This window comes from Hyperolius riggenbachi, chromosome 9 (genome assembly GCF_040937935.1).
Source record: "Hyperolius riggenbachi isolate aHypRig1 chromosome 9, aHypRig1.pri, whole genome shotgun sequence".
NCBI lineage: Eukaryota > Metazoa > Chordata > Amphibia > Anura > Hyperoliidae > Hyperolius > Hyperolius riggenbachi.
This window is the reverse complement of record NC_090654.1, coordinates 124,970,436-124,992,409: the sequence shown is the minus strand read 5'-3', so window position 1 is coordinate 124,992,409 and position 21,974 is coordinate 124,970,436.

The window sequence follows — 21,974 nt, the reverse complement described above, 5'->3', positions numbered from 1 at the left end:
TACACCAAAGAAACACTATCAAGTGGGAGCAGCTGACCAGAAATAAATCAATCAAACATAGCAAAGAAATGAACAGCGCTACTTAAAAACAGATGAGTGCTTACCTGCAAAAAAGTGCACACCCCACTCATGGGATTCAAATACACAATGAGCATACACATGACCTGTCTACCACTTGGAGGATGTTAGTTTCCACTAACACCTTGCATGCAATTTGTTAGGCACTTGTCCCTCCCACTGTCGAAGAAGTCTTTCCTCCATGGGAGGGGACCTAACACTAACTAAATTCTACCTATGCATATGCATAGCCTGGGCGCGCTACCAGTAAAATTAAGAATTGCGCAAAAAAAGTGGGATCAGCGCATCACCAGGCCGCCTCTGAATGGCCTCAGCTCAGAGATGCGCTGAGCCCCCCCAGAAACTACAAACGCACCTTGAACCCAAACAGAGGCTCTGCATATACACCAAAGAAACACTATCAAGTGGGAGCAGCTGACCAGAAATAAATCAATCAAACATAGCAAAGAAATGAACAGCGCTACTTAAAAACAGATGAGTGCTTACCTGCAAAAAAGTGCACACCCCACTCATGGGATTCAAATACACAATGAGCATACACATGACCTGTCTACCACTTGGAGGATGTTAGTTTCCACTAACACCTTGCATGCAATTTGTTAGGTACTTGTCCCTCCCACTGTCGAAGAAGTCTTTCCTCCATGGGAGGGGACCTAACACTAACTAAATTCTACCTATGCATATGCATAGCCTGGGCGCGCTACCAGTAAAATTAAGAATTGCGCAAAAAAAGTGGGATCAGCGCATCACCAGGCCGCCTCTGAATGGCCTCAGCTCAGAGATGCGCTGAGCCCCCCCAGAAACTACAAACGCACCTTGAACCCAAACAGAGGCTCTGCATATACACCAAAGAAACACTATCAAGTGGGAGCAGCTGACCAGAAATAAATCAATCAAACATAGCAAAGAAATGAACAGCGCTACTTAAAAACAGATGAGTGCTTACCTGCAAAAAAGTGCGCACCCCACTCATGGGATTCAAATACACAATGAGCATACACATGACCTGTCTACCACTTGGAGGATGTTAGTTTCCACTAACACCTTGCATGCAATTTGTTAGGTACTTGTCCCTCCCACTGTCGAAGAAGTCTTTCCTCCATGGGAGGGGACCTAACACTAACTAAATTCTACCTATGCATATGCATAGCCTGGGCGCGCTACCAGTAAAATTAAGAATTGCGCAAAAAAAGTGGGATCAGCGCATCACCAGGCCGCCTCTGAATGGCCTCAGCTCAGAGATGCGCTGAGCCCCCCCAGAAACTACAAACGCACCTTGAACCCAAACAGAGGCTCTGCATATACACCAAAGAAACACTATCAAGTGGGAGCAGCTGACCAGAAATAAATCAATCAAACATAGCAAAGAAATGAACAGCGCTACTTAAAAACAGATGAGTGCTTACCTGCAAAAAAGTGCACACCCCACTCATGGGATTCAAATACACAATGAGCATACACATGACCTGTCTACCACTTGGAGGATGTTAGTTTCCACTAACACCTTGCATGCAATTTGTTAGGCACTTGTCCCTCCCACTGTCGAAGAAGTCTTTCCTCCATGGGAGGGGACCTAACACTAACTAAATTCTACCTATGCATATGCATAGCCTGGGCGCGCTACCAGTAAAATTAAGAATTGCGCAAAAAAAGTGGGATCAGCGCATCACCAGGCCGCCTCTGAATGGCCTCAGCTCAGAGATGCGCTGAGCCCCCCCAGAAACTACAAACGCACCTTGAACCCAAACAGAGGCTCTGCATATACACCAAAGAAACACTATCAAGTGGGAGCAGCTGACCAGAAATAAATCAATCAAACATAGCAAAGAAATGAACAGCGCTACCTAAAAACAGATGAGTGCTTACCTGCAAAAAAGTGCACACCCCACTCATGGGATTCAAATACACAATGAGCATACACATGACCTGTCTACCACTTGGAGGATGTTAGTTTCCACTAACACCTTGCATGCAATTTGTTAGGTACTTGTCCCTCCCACTGTCGAAGAAGTCTTTCCTCCATGGGAGGGGACCTAACACTAACTAAATTCTACCTATGCATATGCATAGCCTGGGCGCGCTACCAGTAAAATTAAGAATTGCGCAAAAAAAGTGGGATCAGCGCATCACCAGGCCGCCTCTGAATGGCCTCAGCTCAGAGTTGAGCTGAACCCCCCCAGAAACTACAAACGCACCTTGAACCCAAACAGAGGCTCTGCATATACACCAAAGAAACACTATCAAGTGGGAGCAGCTGACCAGAAATAAATCAATCAAACATAGCAAAGAAATGAACAGCGCTACTTAAAAACAGATGAGTGCTTACCTGCAAAAAAGTGCACACCCCACTTATGGGATTCAAATACACAATGAGCATACACATGACCTGTCTACCACTTGGAGGATGTTAGTTTCCACTAACACCTTGCATGCAATTTGTTAGGTACTTGTCCCTCCCACTGTCGAAGAAGTCTTTCCTCCATGGGAGGGGACCTAACACTAACTAAATTCTACCTATGCATATGCATAGCCTGGGCGCGCTACCAGTAAAATTAAGAATTGCGCAAAAAAAGTGGGATCAGCGCATCACCAGGCCGCCTCTGAATGGCCTCAGCTCAGAGATGCGCTGAGCCCCCCCAGAAACTACAAACGCACCTTGAACCCAAACAGAGGCTCTGCATATACACCAAAGAAACACTATCAAGTGGGAGCAGCTGACCAGAAATAAATCAATCAAACATAGCAAAGAAATGAACAGCGCTACTTAAAAACAGATGAGTGCTTACCTGCAAAAAAGTGCACACCCCACTCATGGGATTCAAATACACAATGAGCATACACATGACCTGTCTACCACTTGGAGGATGTTAGTTTCCACTAACACCTTGCATGCAATTTGTTAGGCACTTGTCCCTCCCACTGTCGAAGAAGTCTTTCCTCCATGGGAGGGGACCTAACACTAACTAAATTCTACCTATGCATATGCATAGCCTGGGCGCGCTACCAGTAAAATTAAGAATTGCGCAAAAAAAGTGGGATCAGCGCATCACCAGGCCGCCTCTGAATGGCCTCAGCTCAGAGATGCGCTGAGCCCCCCCAGAAACTACAAACGCACCTTGAACCCAAACAGAGGCTCTGCATATACACCAAAGAAACACTATCAAGTGGGAGCAGCTGACCAGAAATAAATCAATCAAACATAGCAAAGAAATGAACAGCGCTACTTAAAAACAGATGAGTGCTTACCTGCAAAAAAGTGCACACCCCACTCATGGGATTCAAATACACAATGAGCATACACATGACCTGTCTACCACTTGGAGGATGTTAGTTTCCACTAACACCTTGCATGCAATTTGTTAGGTACTTGTCCCTCCCACTGTCGAAGAAGTCTTTCCTCCATGGGAGGGGACCTAACACTAACTAAATTCTACCTATGCATATGCATAGCCTGGGCGCGCTACCAGTAAAATTAAGAATTGCGCAAAAAAAGTGGGATCAGCGCATCACCAGGCCGCCTCTGAATGGCCTCAGCTCAGAGATGCGCTGAGCCCCCCCAGAAACTACAAACGCACCTTGAACCCAAACAGAGGCTCTGCATATACACCAAAGAAACACTATCAAGTGGGAGCAGCTGACCAGAAATAAATCAATCAAACATAGCAAAGAAATGAACAGCGCTACTTAAAAACAGATGAGTGCTTACCTGCAAAAAAGTGCGCACCCCACTCATGGGATTCAAATACACAATGAGCATACACATGACCTGTCTACCACTTGGAGGATGTTAGTTTCCACTAACACCTTGCATGCAATTTGTTAGGTACTTGTCCCTCCCACTGTCGAAGAAGTCTTTCCTCCATGGGAGGGGACCTAACACTAACTAAATTCTACCTATGCATATGCATAGCCTGGGCGCGCTACCAGTAAAATTAAGAATTGCGCAAAAAAAGTGGGATCAGCGCATCACCAGGCCGCCTCTGAATGGCCTCAGCTCAGAGATGCGCTGAGCCCCCCCAGAAACTACAAACGCACCTTGAACCCAAACAGAGGCTCTGCATATACACCAAAGAAACACTATCAAGTGGGAGCAGCTGACCAGAAATAAATCAATCAAACATAGCAAAGAAATGAACAGCGCTACTTAAAAACAGATGAGTGCTTACCTGCAAAAAAGTGCACACCCCACTCATGGGATTCAAATACACAATGAGCATACACATGACCTGTCTACCACTTGGAGGATGTTAGTTTCCACTAACACCTTGCATGCAATTTGTTAGGTACTTGTCCCTCCCACTGTCGAAGAAGTCTTTCCTCCATGGGAGGGGACCTAACACTAACTAAATTCTACCTATGCATATGCATAGCCTGGGCGCGCTACCAGTAAAATTAAGAATTGCGCAAAAAAAGTGGGATCAGCGCACCACCAGGCCGCCTCTGAATGGCCTCAGCTCAGAGATGAGCTGAGCCCCCCCAGAAACTACAAACGCACCTTGAACCCAAACAGAGGCTCTGCATATACACCAAAGAAACACTATCAAGTGGGAGCAGCTGACCAGAAATAAATCAATCAAACATAGCAAAGAAATGAACAGCGCTACTTAAAAACAGATGAGTGCTTACCTGCAAAAAAGTGCACACCCCACTCATGGGATTCAAATACACAATGAGCATACACATGACCTGTCTACCACTTGGAGGATGTTAGTTTCCACTAACACCTTGCATGCAATTTGTTAGGTACTTGTCCCTCCCACTGTCGAAGAAGTCTTTCCTCCATGGGAGGGGACCTAACACTAACTAAATTCTACCTATGCATATGCATAGCCTGGGCGCGCTACCAGTAAAATTAAGAATTGCGCAAAAAAAGTGGGATCAGCGCATCACCAGGCCGCCTCTGAATGGCCTCAGCTCAGAGATGCGCTGAGCCCCCCCAGAAACTACAAACGCACCTTGAACCCAAACAGAGGCTCTGCATATACACCAAAGAAACACTATCAAGTGGGAGCAGCTGACCAGAAATAAATCAATCAAACATAGCAAAGAAATGAACAGCGCTACTTAAAAACAGATGAGTGCTTACCTGCAAAAAAGTGCACACCCCACTTATGGGATTCAAATACACAATGAGCATACACATGACCTGTCTACCACTTGGAGGATGTTAGTTTCCACTAACACCTTGCATGCAATTTGTTAGGTACTTGTCCCTCCCACTGTCGAAGAAGTCTTTCCTCCATGGGAGGGGACCTAACACTAACTAAATTCTACCTATGCATATGCATAGCCTGGGCGCGCTACCAGTAAAATTAAGAATTGCGCAAAAAAAGTGGGATCAGCGCATCACCAGGCCGCCTCTGAATGGCCTCAGCTCAGAGATGCGCTGAGCCCCCCCAGAAACTACAAACGCACCTTGAACCCAAACAGAGGCTCTGCATATACACCAAAGAAACACTATCAAGTGGGAGCAGCTGACCAGAAATAAATCAATCAAACATAGCAAAGAAATGAACAGCGCTACTTAAAAACAGATGAGTGCTTACCTGCAAAAAAGTGCACACCCCACTCATGGGATTCAAATACACAATGAGCATACACATGACCTGTCTACCACTTGGAGGATGTTAGTTTCCACTAACACCTTGCATGCAATTTGTTAGGCACTTGTCCCTCCCACTGTCGAAGAAGTCTTTCCTCCATGGGAGGGGACCTAACACTAACTAAATTCTACCTATGCATATGCATAGCCTGGGCGCGCTACCAGTAAAATTAAGAATTGCGCAAAAAAAGTGGGATCAGCGCATCACCAGGCCGCCTCTGAATGGCCTCAGCTCAGAGATGCGCTGAGCCCCCCCAGAAACTACAAACGCACCTTGAACCCAAACAGAGGCTCTGCATATACACCAAAGAAACACTATCAAGTGGGAGCAGCTGACCAGAAATAAATCAATCAAACATAGCAAAGAAATGAACAGCGCTACTTAAAAACAGATGAGTGCTTACCTGCAAAAAAGTGCACACCCCACTCATGGGATTCAAATACACAATGAGCATACACATGACCTGTCTACCACTTGGAGGATGTTAGTTTCCACTAACACCTTGCATGCAATTTGTTAGGCACTTGTCCCTCCCACTGTCGAAGAAGTCTTTCCTCCATGGGAGGGGACCTAACACTAACTAAATTCTACCTATGCATATGCATAGCCTGGGCGCGCTACCAGTAAAATTAAGAATTGCGCAAAAAAAGTGGGATCAGCGCATCACCAGGCCGCCTCTGAATGGCCTCAGCTCAGAGATGCGCTGAGCCCCCCCAGAAACTACAAACGCACCTTGAACCCAAACAGAGGCTCTGCATATACACCAAAGAAACACTATCAAGTGGGAGCAGCTGACCAGAAATAAATCAATCAAACATAGCAAAGAAATGAACAGCGCTACTTAAAAACAGATGAGTGCTTACCTGCAAAAAAGTGCACACCCCACTCATGGGATTCAAATACACAATGAGCATACACATGACCTGTCTACCACTTGGAGGATGTTAGTTTCCACTAACACCTTGCATGCAATTTGTTAGGCACTTGTCCCTCCCACTGTCGAAGAAGTCTTTCCTCCATGGGAGGGGACCTAACACTAACTAAATTCTACCTATGCATATGCATAGCCTGGGCGCGCTACCAGTAAAATTAAGAATTGCGCAAAAAAAGTGGGATCAGCGCATCACCAGGCCGCCTCTGAATGGCCTCAGCTCAGAGATGCGCTGAGCCCCCCCAGAAACTACAAACGCACCTTGAACCCAAACAGAGGCTCTGCATATACACCAAAGAAACACTATCAAGTGGGAGCAGCTGACCAGAAATAAATCAATCAAACATAGCAAAGAAATGAACAGCGCTACTTAAAAACAGATGAGTGCTTACCTGCAAAAAAGTGCGCACCCCACTCATGGGATTCAAATACACAATGAGCATACACATGACCTGTCTACCACTTGGAGGATGTTAGTTTCCACTAACACCTTGCATGCAATTTGTTAGGTACTTGTCCCTCCCACTGTCGAAGAAGTCTTTCCTCCATGGGAGGGGACCTAACACTAACTAAATTCTACCTATGCATATGCATAGCCTGGGCGCGCTACCAGTAAAATTAAGAATTGCGCAAAAAAAGTGGGATCAGCGCATCACCAGGCCGCCTCTGAATGGCCTCAGCTCAGAGATGCGCTGAGCCCCCCCAGAAACTACAAACGCACCTTGAACCCAAACAGAGGCTCTGCATATACACCAAAGAAACACTATCAAGTGGGAGCAGCTGACCAGAAATAAATCAATCAAACATAGCAAAGAAATGAACAGCGCTACTTAAAAACAGATGAGTGCTTACCTGCAAAAAAGTGCACACCCCACTCATGGGATTCAAATACACAATGAGCATACACATGACCTGTCTACCACTTGGAGGATGTTAGTTTCCACTAACACCTTGCATGCAATTTGTTAGGTACTTGTCCCTCCCACTGTCGAAGAAGTCTTTCCTCCATGGGAGGGGACCTAACACTAACTAAATTCTACCTATGCATATGCATAGCCTGGGCGCGCTACCAGTAAAATTAAGAATTGCGCAAAAAAAGTGGGATCAGCGCACCACCAGGCCGCCTCTGAATGGCCTCAGCTCAGAGATGAGCTGAGCCCCCCCAGAAACTACAAACGCACCTTGAACCCAAACAGAGGCTCTGCATATACACCAAAGAAACACTATCAAGTGGGAGCAGCTGACCAGAAATAAATCAATCAAACATAGCAAAGAAATGAACAGCGCTACTTAAAAACAGATGAGTGCTTACCTGCAAAAAAGTGCACACCCCACTCATGGGATTCAAATACACAATGAGCATACACATGACCTGTCTACCACTTGGAGGATGTTAGTTTCCACTAACACCTTGCATGCAATTTGTTAGGTACTTGTCCCTCCCACTGTCGAAGAAGTCTTTCCTCCATGGGAGGGGACCTAACACTAACTAAATTCTACCTATGCATATGCATAGCCTGGGCGCGCTACCAGTAAAATTAAGAATTGCGCAAAAAAAGTGGGATCAGCGCATCACCAGGCCGCCTCTGAATGGCCTCAGCTCAGAGATGCGCTGAGCCCCCCCAGAAACTACAAACGCACCTTGAACCCAAACAGAGGCTCTGCATATACACCAAAGAAACACTATCAAGTGGGAGCAGCTGACCAGAAATAAATCAATCAAACATAGCAAAGAAATGAACAGCGCTACTTAAAAACAGATGAGTGCTTACCTGCAAAAAAGTGCACACCCCACTCATGGGATTCAAATACACAATGAGCATACACATGACCTGTCTACCACTTGGAGGATGTTAGTTTCCACTAACACCTTGCATGCAATTTGTTAGGTACTTGTCCCTCCCACTGTCGAAGAAGTCTTTCCTCCATGGGAGGGGACCTAACACTAACTAAATTCTACCTATGCATATGCATAGCCTGGGCGCGCTACCAGTAAAATTAAGAATTGCGCAAAAAAAGTGGGATCAGCGCATCACCAGGCCGCCTCTGAATGGCCTCAGCTCAGAGTTGAGCTGAACCCCCCCAGAAACTACAAACGCACCTTGAACCCAAACAGAGGCTCTGCATATACACCAAAGAAACACTATCAAGTGGGAGCAGCTGACCAGAAATAAATCAATCAAACATAGCAAAGAAATGAACAGCGCTACTTAAAAACAGATGAGTGCTTACCTGCAAAAAAGTGCACACCCCACTTATGGGATTCAAATACACAATGAGCATACACATGACCTGTCTACCACTTGGAGGATGTTAGTTTCCACTAACACCTTGCATGCAATTTGTTAGGTACTTGTCCCTCCCACTGTCGAAGAAGTCTTTCCTCCATGGGAGGGGACCTAACACTAACTAAATTCTACCTATGCATATGCATAGCCTGGGCGCGCTACCAGTAAAATTAAGAATTGCGCAAAAAAAGTGGGATCAGCGCATCACCAGGCCGCCTCTGAATGGCCTCAGCTCAGAGATGCGCTGAGCCCCCCCAGAAACTACAAACGCACCTTGAACCCAAACAGAGGCTCTGCATATACACCAAAGAAACACTATCAAGTGGGAGCAGCTGACCAGAAATAAATCAATCAAACATAGCAAAGAAATGAACAGCGCTACTTAAAAACAGATGAGTGCTTACCTGCAAAAAAGTGCACACCCCACTCATGGGATTCAAATACACAATGAGCATACACATGACCTGTCTACCACTTGGAGGATGTTAGTTTCCACTAACACCTTGCATGCAATTTGTTAGGCACTTGTCCCTCCCACTGTCGAAGAAGTCTTTCCTCCATGGGAGGGGACCTAACACTAACTAAATTCTACCTATGCATATGCATAGCCTGGGCGCGCTACCAGTAAAATTAAGAATTGCGCAAAAAAAGTGGGATCAGCGCATCACCAGGCCGCCTCTGAATGGCCTCAGCTCAGAGATGCGCTGAGCCCCCCCAGAAACTACAAACGCACCTTGAACCCAAACAGAGGCTCTGCATATACACCAAAGAAACACTATCAAGTGGGAGCAGCTGACCAGAAATAAATCAATCAAACATAGCAAAGAAATGAACAGCGCTACTTAAAAACAGATGAGTGCTTACCTGCAAAAAAGTGCACACCCCACTCATGGGATTCAAATACACAATGAGCATACACATGACCTGTCTACCACTTGGAGGATGTTAGTTTCCACTAACACCTTGCATGCAATTTGTTAGGTACTTGTCCCTCCCACTGTCGAAGAAGTCTTTCCTCCATGGGAGGGGACCTAACACTAACTAAATTCTACCTATGCATATGCATAGCCTGGGCGCGCTACCAGTAAAATTAAGAATTGCGCAAAAAAAGTGGGATCAGCGCATCACCAGGCCGCCTCTGAATGGCCTCAGCTCAGAGATGCGCTGAGCCCCCCCAGAAACTACAAACGCACCTTGAACCCAAACAGAGGCTCTGCATATACACCAAAGAAACACTATCAAGTGGGAGCAGCTGACCAGAAATAAATCAATCAAACATAGCAAAGAAATGAACAGCGCTACTTAAAAACAGATGAGTGCTTACCTGCAAAAAAGTGCGCACCCCACTCATGGGATTCAAATACACAATGAGCATACACATGACCTGTCTACCACTTGGAGGATGTTAGTTTCCACTAACACCTTGCATGCAATTTGTTAGGTACTTGTCCCTCCCACTGTCGAAGAAGTCTTTCCTCCATGGGAGGGGACCTAACACTAACTAAATTCTACCTATGCATATGCATAGCCTGGGCGCGCTACCAGTAAAATTAAGAATTGCGCAAAAAAAGTGGGATCAGCGCATCACCAGGCCGCCTCTGAATGGCCTCAGCTCAGAGTTGAGCTGAACCCCCCCAGAAACTACAAACGCACCTTGAACCCAAACAGAGGCTCTGCATATACACCAAAGAAACACTATCAAGTGGGAGCAGCTGACCAGAAATAAATCAATCAAACATAGCAAAGAAATGAACAGCGCTACTTAAAAACAGATGAGTGCTTACCTGCAAAAAAGTGCACACCCCACTTATGGGATTCAAATACACAATGAGCATACACATGACCTGTCTACCACTTGGAGGATGTTAGTTTCCACTAACACCTTGCATGCAATTTGTTAGGTACTTGTCCCTCCCACTGTCGAAGAAGTCTTTCCTCCATGGGAGGGGACCTAACACTAACTAAATTCTACCTATGCATATGCATAGCCTGGGCGCGCTACCAGTAAAATTAAGAATTGCGCAAAAAAAGTGGGATCAGCGCATCACCAGGCCGCCTCTGAATGGCCTCAGCTCAGAGATGCGCTGAGCCCCCCCAGAAACTACAAACGCACCTTGAACCCAAACAGAGGCTCTGCATATACACCAAAGAAACACTATCAAGTGGGAGCAGCTGACCAGAAATAAATCAATCAAACATAGCAAAGAAATGAACAGCGCTACTTAAAAACAGATGAGTGCTTACCTGCAAAAAAGTGCACACCCCACTCATGGGATTCAAATACACAATGAGCATACACATGACCTGTCTACCACTTGGAGGATGTTAGTTTCCACTAACACCTTGCATGCAATTTGTTAGGCACTTGTCCCTCCCACTGTCGAAGAAGTCTTTCCTCCATGGGAGGGGACCTAACACTAACTAAATTCTACCTATGCATATGCATAGCCTGGGCGCGCTACCAGTAAAATTAAGAATTGCGCAAAAAAAGTGGGATCAGCGCATCACCAGGCCGCCTCTGAATGGCCTCAGCTCAGAGATGCGCTGAGCCCCCCCAGAAACTACAAACGCACCTTGAACCCAAACAGAGGCTCTGCATATACACCAAAGAAACACTATCAAGTGGGAGCAGCTGACCAGAAATAAATCAATCAAACATAGCAAAGAAATGAACAGCGCTACTTAAAAACAGATGAGTGCTTACCTGCAAAAAAGTGCACACCCCACTCATGGGATTCAAATACACAATGAGCATACACATGACCTGTCTACCACTTGGAGGATGTTAGTTTCCACTAACACCTTGCATGCAATTTGTTAGGTACTTGTCCCTCCCACTGTCGAAGAAGTCTTTCCTCCATGGGAGGGGACCTAACACTAACTAAATTCTACCTATGCATATGCATAGCCTGGGCGCGCTACCAGTAAAATTAAGAATTGCGCAAAAAAAGTGGGATCAGCGCATCACCAGGCCGCCTCTGAATGGCCTCAGCTCAGAGTTGAGCTGAACCCCCCCAGAAACTACAAACGCACCTTGAACCCAAACAGAGGCTCTGCATATACACCAAAGAAACACTATCAAGTGGGAGCAGCTGACCAGAAATAAATCAATCAAACATAGCAAAGAAATGAACAGCGCTACTTAAAAACAGATGAGTGCTTACCTGCAAAAAAGTGCACACCCCACTTATGGGATTCAAATACACAATGAGCATACACATGACCTGTCTACCACTTGGAGGATGTTAGTTTCCACTAACACCTTGCATGCAATTTGTTAGGTACTTGTCCCTCCCACTGTCGAAGAAGTCTTTCCTCCATGGGAGGGGACCTAACACTAACTAAATTCTACCTATGCATATGCATAGCCTGGGCGCGCTACCAGTAAAATTAAGAATTGCGCAAAAAAAGTGGGATCAGCGCATCACCAGGCCGCCTCTGAATGGCCTCAGCTCAGAGATGCGCTGAGCCCCCCCAGAAACTACAAACGCACCTTGAACCCAAACAGAGGCTCTGCATATACACCAAAGAAACACTATCAAGTGGGAGCAGCTGACCAGAAATAAATCAATCAAACATAGCAAAGAAATGAACAGCGCTACTTAAAAACAGATGAGTGCTTACCTGCAAAAAAGTGCACACCCCACTCATGGGATTCAAATACACAATGAGCATACACATGACCTGTCTACCACTTGGAGGATGTTAGTTTCCACTAACACCTTGCATGCAATTTGTTAGGCACTTGTCCCTCCCACTGTCGAAGAAGTCTTTCCTCCATGGGAGGGGACCTAACACTAACTAAATTCTACCTATGCATATGCATAGCCTGGGCGCGCTACCAGTAAAATTAAGAATTGCGCAAAAAAAGTGGGATCAGCGCATCACCAGGCCGCCTCTGAATGGCCTCAGCTCAGAGATGCGCTGAGCCCCCCCAGAAACTACAAACGCACCTTGAACCCAAACAGAGGCTCTGCATATACACCAAAGAAACACTATCAAGTGGGAGCAGCTGACCAGAAATAAATCAATCAAACATAGCAAAGAAATGAACAGCGCTACTTAAAAACAGATGAGTGCTTACCTGCAAAAAAGTGCACACCCCACTCATGGGATTCAAATACACAATGAGCATACACATGACCTGTCTACCACTTGGAGGATGTTAGTTTCCACTAACACCTTGCATGCAATTTGTTAGGTACTTGTCCCTCCCACTGTCGAAGAAGTCTTTCCTCCATGGGAGGGGACCTAACACTAACTAAATTCTACCTATGCATATGCATAGCCTGGGCGCGCTACCAGTAAAATTAAGAATTGCGCAAAAAAAGTGGGATCAGCGCATCACCAGGCCGCCTCTGAATGGCCTCAGCTCAGAGATGCGCTGAGCCCCCCCAGAAACTACAAACGCACCTTGAACCCAAACAGAGGCTCTGCATATACACCAAAGAAACACTATCAAGTGGGAGCAGCTGACCAGAAATAAATCAATCAAACATAGCAAAGAAATGAACAGCGCTACTTAAAAACAGATGAGTGCTTACCTGCAAAAAAGTGCGCACCCCACTCATGGGATTCAAATACACAATGAGCATACACATGACCTGTCTACCACTTGGAGGATGTTAGTTTCCACTAACACCTTGCATGCAATTTGTTAGGTACTTGTCCCTCCCACTGTCGAAGAAGTCTTTCCTCCATGGGAGGGGACCTAACACTAACTAAATTCTACCTATGCATATGCATAGCCTGGGCGCGCTACCAGTAAAATTAAGAATTGCGCAAAAAAAGTGGGATCAGCGCATCACCAGGCCGCCTCTGAATGGCCTCAGCTCAGAGATGCGCTGAGCCCCCCCAGAAACTACAAACGCACCTTGAACCCAAACAGAGGCTCTGCATATACACCAAAGAAACACTATCAAGTGGGAGCAGCTGACCAGAAATAAATCAATCAAACATAGCAAAGAAATGAACAGCGCTACTTAAAAACAGATGAGTGCTTACCTGCAAAAAAGTGCACACCCCACTCATGGGATTCAAATACACAATGAGCATACACATGACCTGTCTACCACTTGGAGGATGTTAGTTTCCACTAACACCTTGCATGCAATTTGTTAGGTACTTGTCCCTCCCACTGTCGAAGAAGTCTTTCCTCCATGGGAGGGGACCTAACACTAACTAAATTCTACCTATGCATATGCATAGCCTGGGCGCGCTACCAGTAAAATTAAGAATTGCGCAAAAAAAGTGGGATCAGCGCACCACCAGGCCGCCTCTGAATGGCCTCAGCTCAGAGATGAGCTGAGCCCCCCCAGAAACTACAAACGCACCTTGAACCCAAACAGAGGCTCTGCATATACACCAAAGAAACACTATCAAGTGGGAGCAGCTGACCAGAAATAAATCAATCAAACATAGCAAAGAAATGAACAGCGCTACTTAAAAACAGATGAGTGCTTACCTGCAAAAAAGTGCACACCCCACTCATGGGATTCAAATACACAATGAGCATACACATGACCTGTCTACCACTTGGAGGATGTTAGTTTCCACTAACACCTTGCATGCAATTTGTTAGGTACTTGTCCCTCCCACTGTCGAAGAAGTCTTTCCTCCATGGGAGGGGACCTAACACTAACTAAATTCTACCTATGCATATGCATAGCCTGGGCGCGCTACCAGTAAAATTAAGAATTGCGCAAAAAAAGTGGGATCAGCGCATCACCAGGCCGCCTCTGAATGGCCTCAGCTCAGAGATGCGCTGAGCCCCCCCAGAAACTACAAACGCACCTTGAACCCAAACAGAGGCTCTGCATATACACCAAAGAAACACTATCAAGTGGGAGCAGCTGACCAGAAATAAATCAATCAAACATAGCAAAGAAATGAACAGCGCTACTTAAAAACAGATGAGTGCTTACCTGCAAAAAAGTGCACACCCCACTCATGGGATTCAAATACACAATGAGCATACACATGACCTGTCTACCACTTGGAGGATGTTAGTTTCCACTAACACCTTGCATGCAATTTGTTAGGTACTTGTCCCTCCCACTGTCGAAGAAGTCTTTCCTCCATGGGAGGGGACCTAACACTAACTAAATTCTACCTATGCATATGCATAGCCTGGGCGCGCTACCAGTAAAATTAAGAATTGCGCAAAAAAAGTGGGATCAGCGCATCACCAGGCCGCCTCTGAATGGCCTCAGCTCAGAGATGCGCTGAGCCCCCCCAGAAACTACAAACGCACCTTGAACCCAAACAGAGGCTCTGCATATACACCAAAGAAACACTATCAAGTGGGAGCAGCTGACCAGAAATAAATCAATCAAACATAGCAAAGAAATGAACAGCGCTACTTAAAAACAGATGAGTGCTTACATGCAAAAAAGTGCACACCCCACTCATGGAGTTCAAATACACAATGAGCATACACATGACCTGTCTACCACTTGGAGGATGTTAGTTTCCACTAACACCTTGCATGCAATTTGTTAGGTACTTGTCCCTCCCACTGTCGAAGAAGTCTTTCCTCCATGGGAGGGGACCTAACACTAACTAAATTCTACCTATGCATATGCATAGCCTGGGCGCGCTACCAGTAAAATTAAGAATTGCGCAAAAAAAGTGGGATCAGCGCATCACCAGGCCGCCTCTGAATGGCCTCAGCTCAGAGATGCGCTGAGCCCCCCCAGAAACTACAAACGCACCTTGAACCCAAACAGAGGCTCTGCATATACACCAAAGAAACACTATCAAGTGGGAGCAGCTGACCAGAAATAAATCAATCAAACATAGCAAAGAAATGAACAGCGCTACTTAAAAACAGATGAGTGCTTACCTGCAAAAAAAGTGCACACCCCACTCATGGGATTCAAATACACAATGAGCATACACATGACCTGTCTACCACTTGGAGGATGTTAGTTTCCACTAACACCTTGCATGCAATTTGTTAGGTACTTGTCCCTCCCACTGTCGAAGAAGTCTTTCCTCCATGGGAGGGGACCTAACACTAACTAAATTCTACCTATGCATATGCATAGCCTGGGCGCGCTACCAGTAAAATTAAGAATTGCGCAAAAAAAGTGGAATCAGCGCATCACCAGGCCGCCTCTGAATTGCCACAGCTCAGAGATGCGCTGAGCCCCCCCAGAAACTACAAACGCACCTTGAACCTAAACAGAGGCTCTGCATATACACCAAAGAAACACTATCAAGTGGGAGCAGCTGACCAGAAATAAATCAATCAAACATAGCAAAGAAATGAACAGCGCTACTTAAAAACAGATGAGTGCTTACCTGCAAAAAAGTGCACACCCCACTCATGGGATTCAAATACACAATGAGCATACACATGACCTGTCTACCACTTGGAGGATGTTAGTTTCCACTAACACCTTGCATGCAATTTGTTAGGTACTTGTCCCTCCCACTGTCGAAGAAGTCTTTCCTCCATGGGAGGGGACCTAACACTAACTAAATTCTACCTATGCATATGCATAGCCTGGGCGCGCTACCAGTAAAATTAAGAATTGCGCAAAAAAAGTGGGATCAGCGCATCACCAGGCCGCCTCTGAATGGCCTCAGCTCAGAGATGCGCTGAGCCCCCCCAGAAACTACAAACGCACCTTGAACCCAAACAGAGGCTCTGCATATACACCAAAGAAACACTATCAAGTGGGAGCAGCTGACCAGAAATAAATCAATCAAACATAGCAAAGAAATGAACAGCGCTACTTAAAAACAGATGAGTGCTTACCTGCAAAAAAGTGCACACCCCACTCATGGGATTCAAATACACAATGAGCATACACATGACCTGTCTACCACTTGGAGGATGTTAGTTTCCACTAACACCTTGCATGCAATTTGTTAGGTACTTGTCCCTCCCACTGTCGAAGAAGTCTTTCCTCCATGGGAGGGGACCTAACACTAACTAAATTCTACCTATGCATATGCATAGCCTGGGCGCGCAATACCAGTAAAATTAAGAATTGCGCAAAAAAAGTGGGATCAGCGCATCACCAGGCCGCCTCTGAATGGCCTCAGCTCAGAGATGCGCTGAGCCCCCCCAGAAACTACAAACGCACCTTGAACCCAAACAGAGGCTCTGCATATACACCAAAGAAACACTATCAAGTGGGAGCAGCTGACCAGAAATAAATCAATCAAACATAGCAAAGAAATGAACAGCGCTACTTAAAAACAGATGAGTGCTTACCTGCAAAAAAGTGCACACCCCACTCATGGGATTCAAATACACAATGAGCATACACATGACCTGTCTACCACTTGGAGGATGTTAGTTTCCACTAACACCTTGCATGCAATTTGTTAGGTACTTGTCCCTCCCACTGTTGAAGAAGTCTTTCCTCCATGGGAGGGGACCTAACACTAACTAAATTCTACCTATGCATATGCATAGCCTGGGCGCGCTACCAGTAAAATTAAGAATTGCGCAAAAAAGTGGGATCAGCGCATCACCAGGCCGCCTCTGAATGGCCTCAGCTCAGAGATGCGCTGAGCCCCCCCCAGAAACTACAAACGCACCTTGAACCCAAACAGAGGCTCTGCATATACACCAAAGAAACACTATCAAGTGGGAGCAGCTGACCAGAAATAAATCAATCAAACATAGCAAAGAAATGAACAGCGCTACTTAAAAACAGATGAGTGCTTACCTGCAAAAAAGTGCGCACCCCACTCATGGGATTCAAATACACAATGAGCATACACATGACCTGTCTACCACTTGGAGGATGTTAGTTTCCACTAACACCTTGCATGCAATTTGTTAGGTACTTGTCCCTCCCACTGTCGAAGAAGTCTTTCCTCCATGGGAGGGGACCTAACACTAACTAAATTCTACCTATGCATATGCATAGCCTGGGCGCGCTACCAGTAAAATTAAGAATTGCGCAAAAAAAGTGGGATCAGCGCATCACCAGGCCGCCTCTGAATGGCCTCAGCTCAGAGATGCGCTGAGCCCCCCCAGAAACTACAAACGCACCTTGAACCCAAACAGAGGCTCTGAATATACACCAAAGAAACACTATCAAGTGGGAGCAGCTGACCAGAAATAAATCAATCAAACATAGCAAAGAAATGAACAGCGCTACTTAAAAACAGATGAGTGCTTACCTGCAAAAAAGTGCACACCCAACTCATGGGATTCAAATACACAATGAGCATACACATGACCTGTCTACCACTTGGAGGATGTTAGTTTCCACTAACACCTTGCATGCAATTTGTTAGGTACTTGTCCCTCCCACTGTCGAAGAAGTCTTTCCTCCATGGGAGGGGACCTAACACTAACTAAATTCTACCTATGCATATGCATAGCCTGGGCGCGCTACCAGTAAAATTAAGAATTGCGCAAAAAAAGTGGGATCAGCGCACCACCAGACCGCCTCTGAATGGCCTCAGCTCAGAGATGCGCTGAGCCCCCCCAGAAACTACAAACGCACCTTGAACCCAAACAGAGGCTCTGCATATACACCAAAGAAACACTATCAAGTGGGAGCAGCTGACCAGAAATAAATCAATCAAACATAGCAAAGAAATGAACAGCGCTACTTAAAAACAGATGAGTGCTTACCTGCAAAAAAGTGCACACCCCACTCATGGGATTCAAATACACAATGAGCATACACATGACCTGTCTACCACTTGGAGGATGTTAGTTTCCACTAACACCTTGCATGCAATTTGTTAGGTACTTGTCCCTCCCACTGTCGAAGAAGTCTTTCCTCCATGGGAGGGGACCTAACACTAACTAAATTCTACCTATGCATATGCATAGCCTGGGCGCGCTACCAGTAAAATTAAGAATTGCGCAAAAAAAGCGGGATCAGCGCATCACCAGGCCGCCTCTGAATGGCCTCAGCTCAGAGATGCGCTGAGCCCCCCCAGAAACTACAAACGCACCTTGAACCCAAACAGAGGCTCTGCATATACACCAAAGAAACACTATCAAGTGGGAGCAGCTGACCAGAAATAAATCAATCAAACATAGCAAAGAAATGAACAGCACTACTTAAAAACAGATGAGTGCTTACCTGCAAAAAAGTGCACACCCCACTCATGGGATTCAAATACACAATGAGCATACACATGACCTGTCTACCACTTGGAGGATGTTAGTTTCCACTAACACCTTGCATGCAATTTGTTAGGTACTTGTCCCTCCCACTGTCGAAGAAGTCTTTCCTCCATGGGAGGGGACCTAACACTAACTAAATTCTACCTATGCATATGCATAGCCTGGGCGCGCTACCAGTAAAATTAAGAATTGCGCAAAAAAAGTGGGATCAGCGCATCACCAGGCCGCCTCTGAATGGCCTCAGCTCAGAGATGCGCTGAGCCCCCCCCCAGAAACTACAAACGCACCTTGAACCCAAACAGAGGCTCTGCATATACACCAAAGAAACACTATCAAGTGGGAGCAGCTGACCAGAAATAAATCAATCAAACATAGCAAAGAAATGAACAGCGCTACTTAAAAACAGATGAGTGCTTACCTGCAAAAAAGTGCACACCCCACTCATGGGATTCAAATACACAATGAGCATACACATGACCTGTCTACCACTTGGAGGATGTTAGTTTCCACTAACACCTTGCATGCAATTTGTTAGGTACTTGTCCCTCCCACTGTCGAAGAAGTCTTTCCTCCATGGGAGGGGACCTAACACTAACTAAATTCTACCTATGCATATGCATAGCCTGGGCGCGCTACCAGTAAAATTAAGAATTGCGCAAAAAAAGCGGGATCAGCGCATCACCAGGCCGCCTCTGAATGGCCTCAGCTCAGAGATGCGCTGAGCCCCCCCAGAAACTACAAACGCACCTTGAACCAAAACAGAGGCTCTGCATATACACCAAAGAAACACTATCAAGTGGGAGCAGCTGACCAGAAATAAATCAATCAAACATAGCAAAGAAATGAACAGCGCTACTTAAAAACAGATGAGTGCTTACCTGCAAAAAAGTGCACACCCCACTCATGGGATTCAAATACACAATGAGCATACACATGACCTGTCTACCACTTGGAGGATGTTAGTTTCCACTAACACCTTGCATGCAATTTGTTAGGTACTTGTCCCTCCCACTGTCGAAGAAGTCTTTCCTCCATGGGAGGGGACCTAACACTAACTAAATTCTACCTATGCATATGCATAGCCTGGGCGCGCTACCAGTAAAATTAAGAATTGCGCAAAAAAAGTGGGATCAGCGCATCACCAGGCCGCCTCTGAATGGCCTCAGCTCAGAGATGCGCTGAGCCCCCCCCCCAGAAACTACAAACGCACCTTGAACCCAAACAGAGGCTCTGCATATACACCAAAGAAACACTATCAAGTGGGAGCAGCTGACCAGAAATAAATCAATCAAACATAGCAAAGAAATGAACAGCGCTACTTAAAAACAGATGAGTGCTTACCTGCAAAAAAGTGCACACCCCACTCATGGGATTCAAATACACAATGAGCATACACATGACCTGTCTACCACTTGGAGGATGTTAGTTTCCACTAACACCTTGCATGCAATTTGTTAGGTACTTGTCCCTCCCACTGTCGAAGAAGTCTTTCCTCCATGGGAGGGGACCTAACACTAACTAAATTCTACCTATGCATATGCATAGCCTGGGCGCGCTACCAGTAAAATTAAGAATTGCGCAAAAATGCGGGATCAGCGCATCACCAGGCCGCCTCTGAATGGCCTCAGCTCAGAGATGCGCTGAGCCCCCCCAGAAACTACAAACGCACCTTGAACCAAAACAGAGGCTCTGCATATACACCAAAGAAACACTATCAAGTGGGAGCAGCTGACCAGAAATAAATCAATCAAACATAGCAAAGAAATGAACAGCGCTACTTAAAAACAGATGAGTGCTTACCTGCAAAAAAGTGCACACCCCACTCATGGGATTCAAATACACAATGAGCATACACATGACCTGTCTACCACTTGGAGGATGTTAGTTTCCACTAACACCTTGCATGCAATTTGTTAGGTACTTGTCCCTCCCACTGTCGAAGAAGTCTTTCCTCCATGGGAGGGGACCTAACACTAACTAAATTCTACCTATGCATATGCATAGCCTGGGCGCGCTACCAGTAAAATTAAGAATTGCGCAAAAAAAGTGGGATCAGCGCATCACCAGGCCGCCTCTGAATGGCCTCAGCTCAGAGATGCGCTGAGCCCCCCCCAGAAACTACAAACGCACCTTGAACCCAAACAGAGGCTCTGCATATACACCAAAGAAACACTATCAAGTGGGAGCAGCTGACCAGAAATAAATCAATCAAACATAGCAAAGAAATGAACAGCGCTACTTAAAAACAGATGAGTGCTTACCTGCAAAAAAGTGCACACCCCACTCATGGGATTCAAATACACAATGAGCATACACATGACCTGTCTACCACTTGGAGGATGTTAGTTTCCACTAACACCTTGCATGCAATTTGTTAGGTACTTGTCCCTCCCACTGTCGAAGAAGTCTTTCCTCCATGGGAGGGGACCTAACACTAACTAAATTCTACCTATGCATATGCATAGCCTGGGCGCGCTACCAGTAAAATTAAGAATTGCGCAAAAAAAGCGGGATCAGCGCATCACCAGGCCGCCTCTGAATGGCCTCAGCTCAGAGATGCGCTGAGCCCCCCCAGAAACTACAAACGCACCTTGAACCCAAACAGAGGCTCTGCATATACACCAAAGAAACACTATCAAGTGGGAGCAGCTGACCAGAAATAAATCAATCAAACATAGCAAAGAAATGAACAGCGCTACTTAAAAACAGATGAGTGCTTACCTGCAAAAAAGTGCACACCCCACTCATGGGATTCAAATACACAATGAGCATACACATGACCTGTCTACCACTTGGAGGATGTTAGTTTCCACTAACACCTTGCATGCAATTTGTTAGGTACTTGTCCCTCCCACTGTCGAAGAAGTCTTTCCTCCATGGGAGGGGACCTAACACTAACTAAATTCTACCTATGCATATGCATAGCCTGGGCGCGCTACCAGTAAAATTAAGAATTGCGCAAA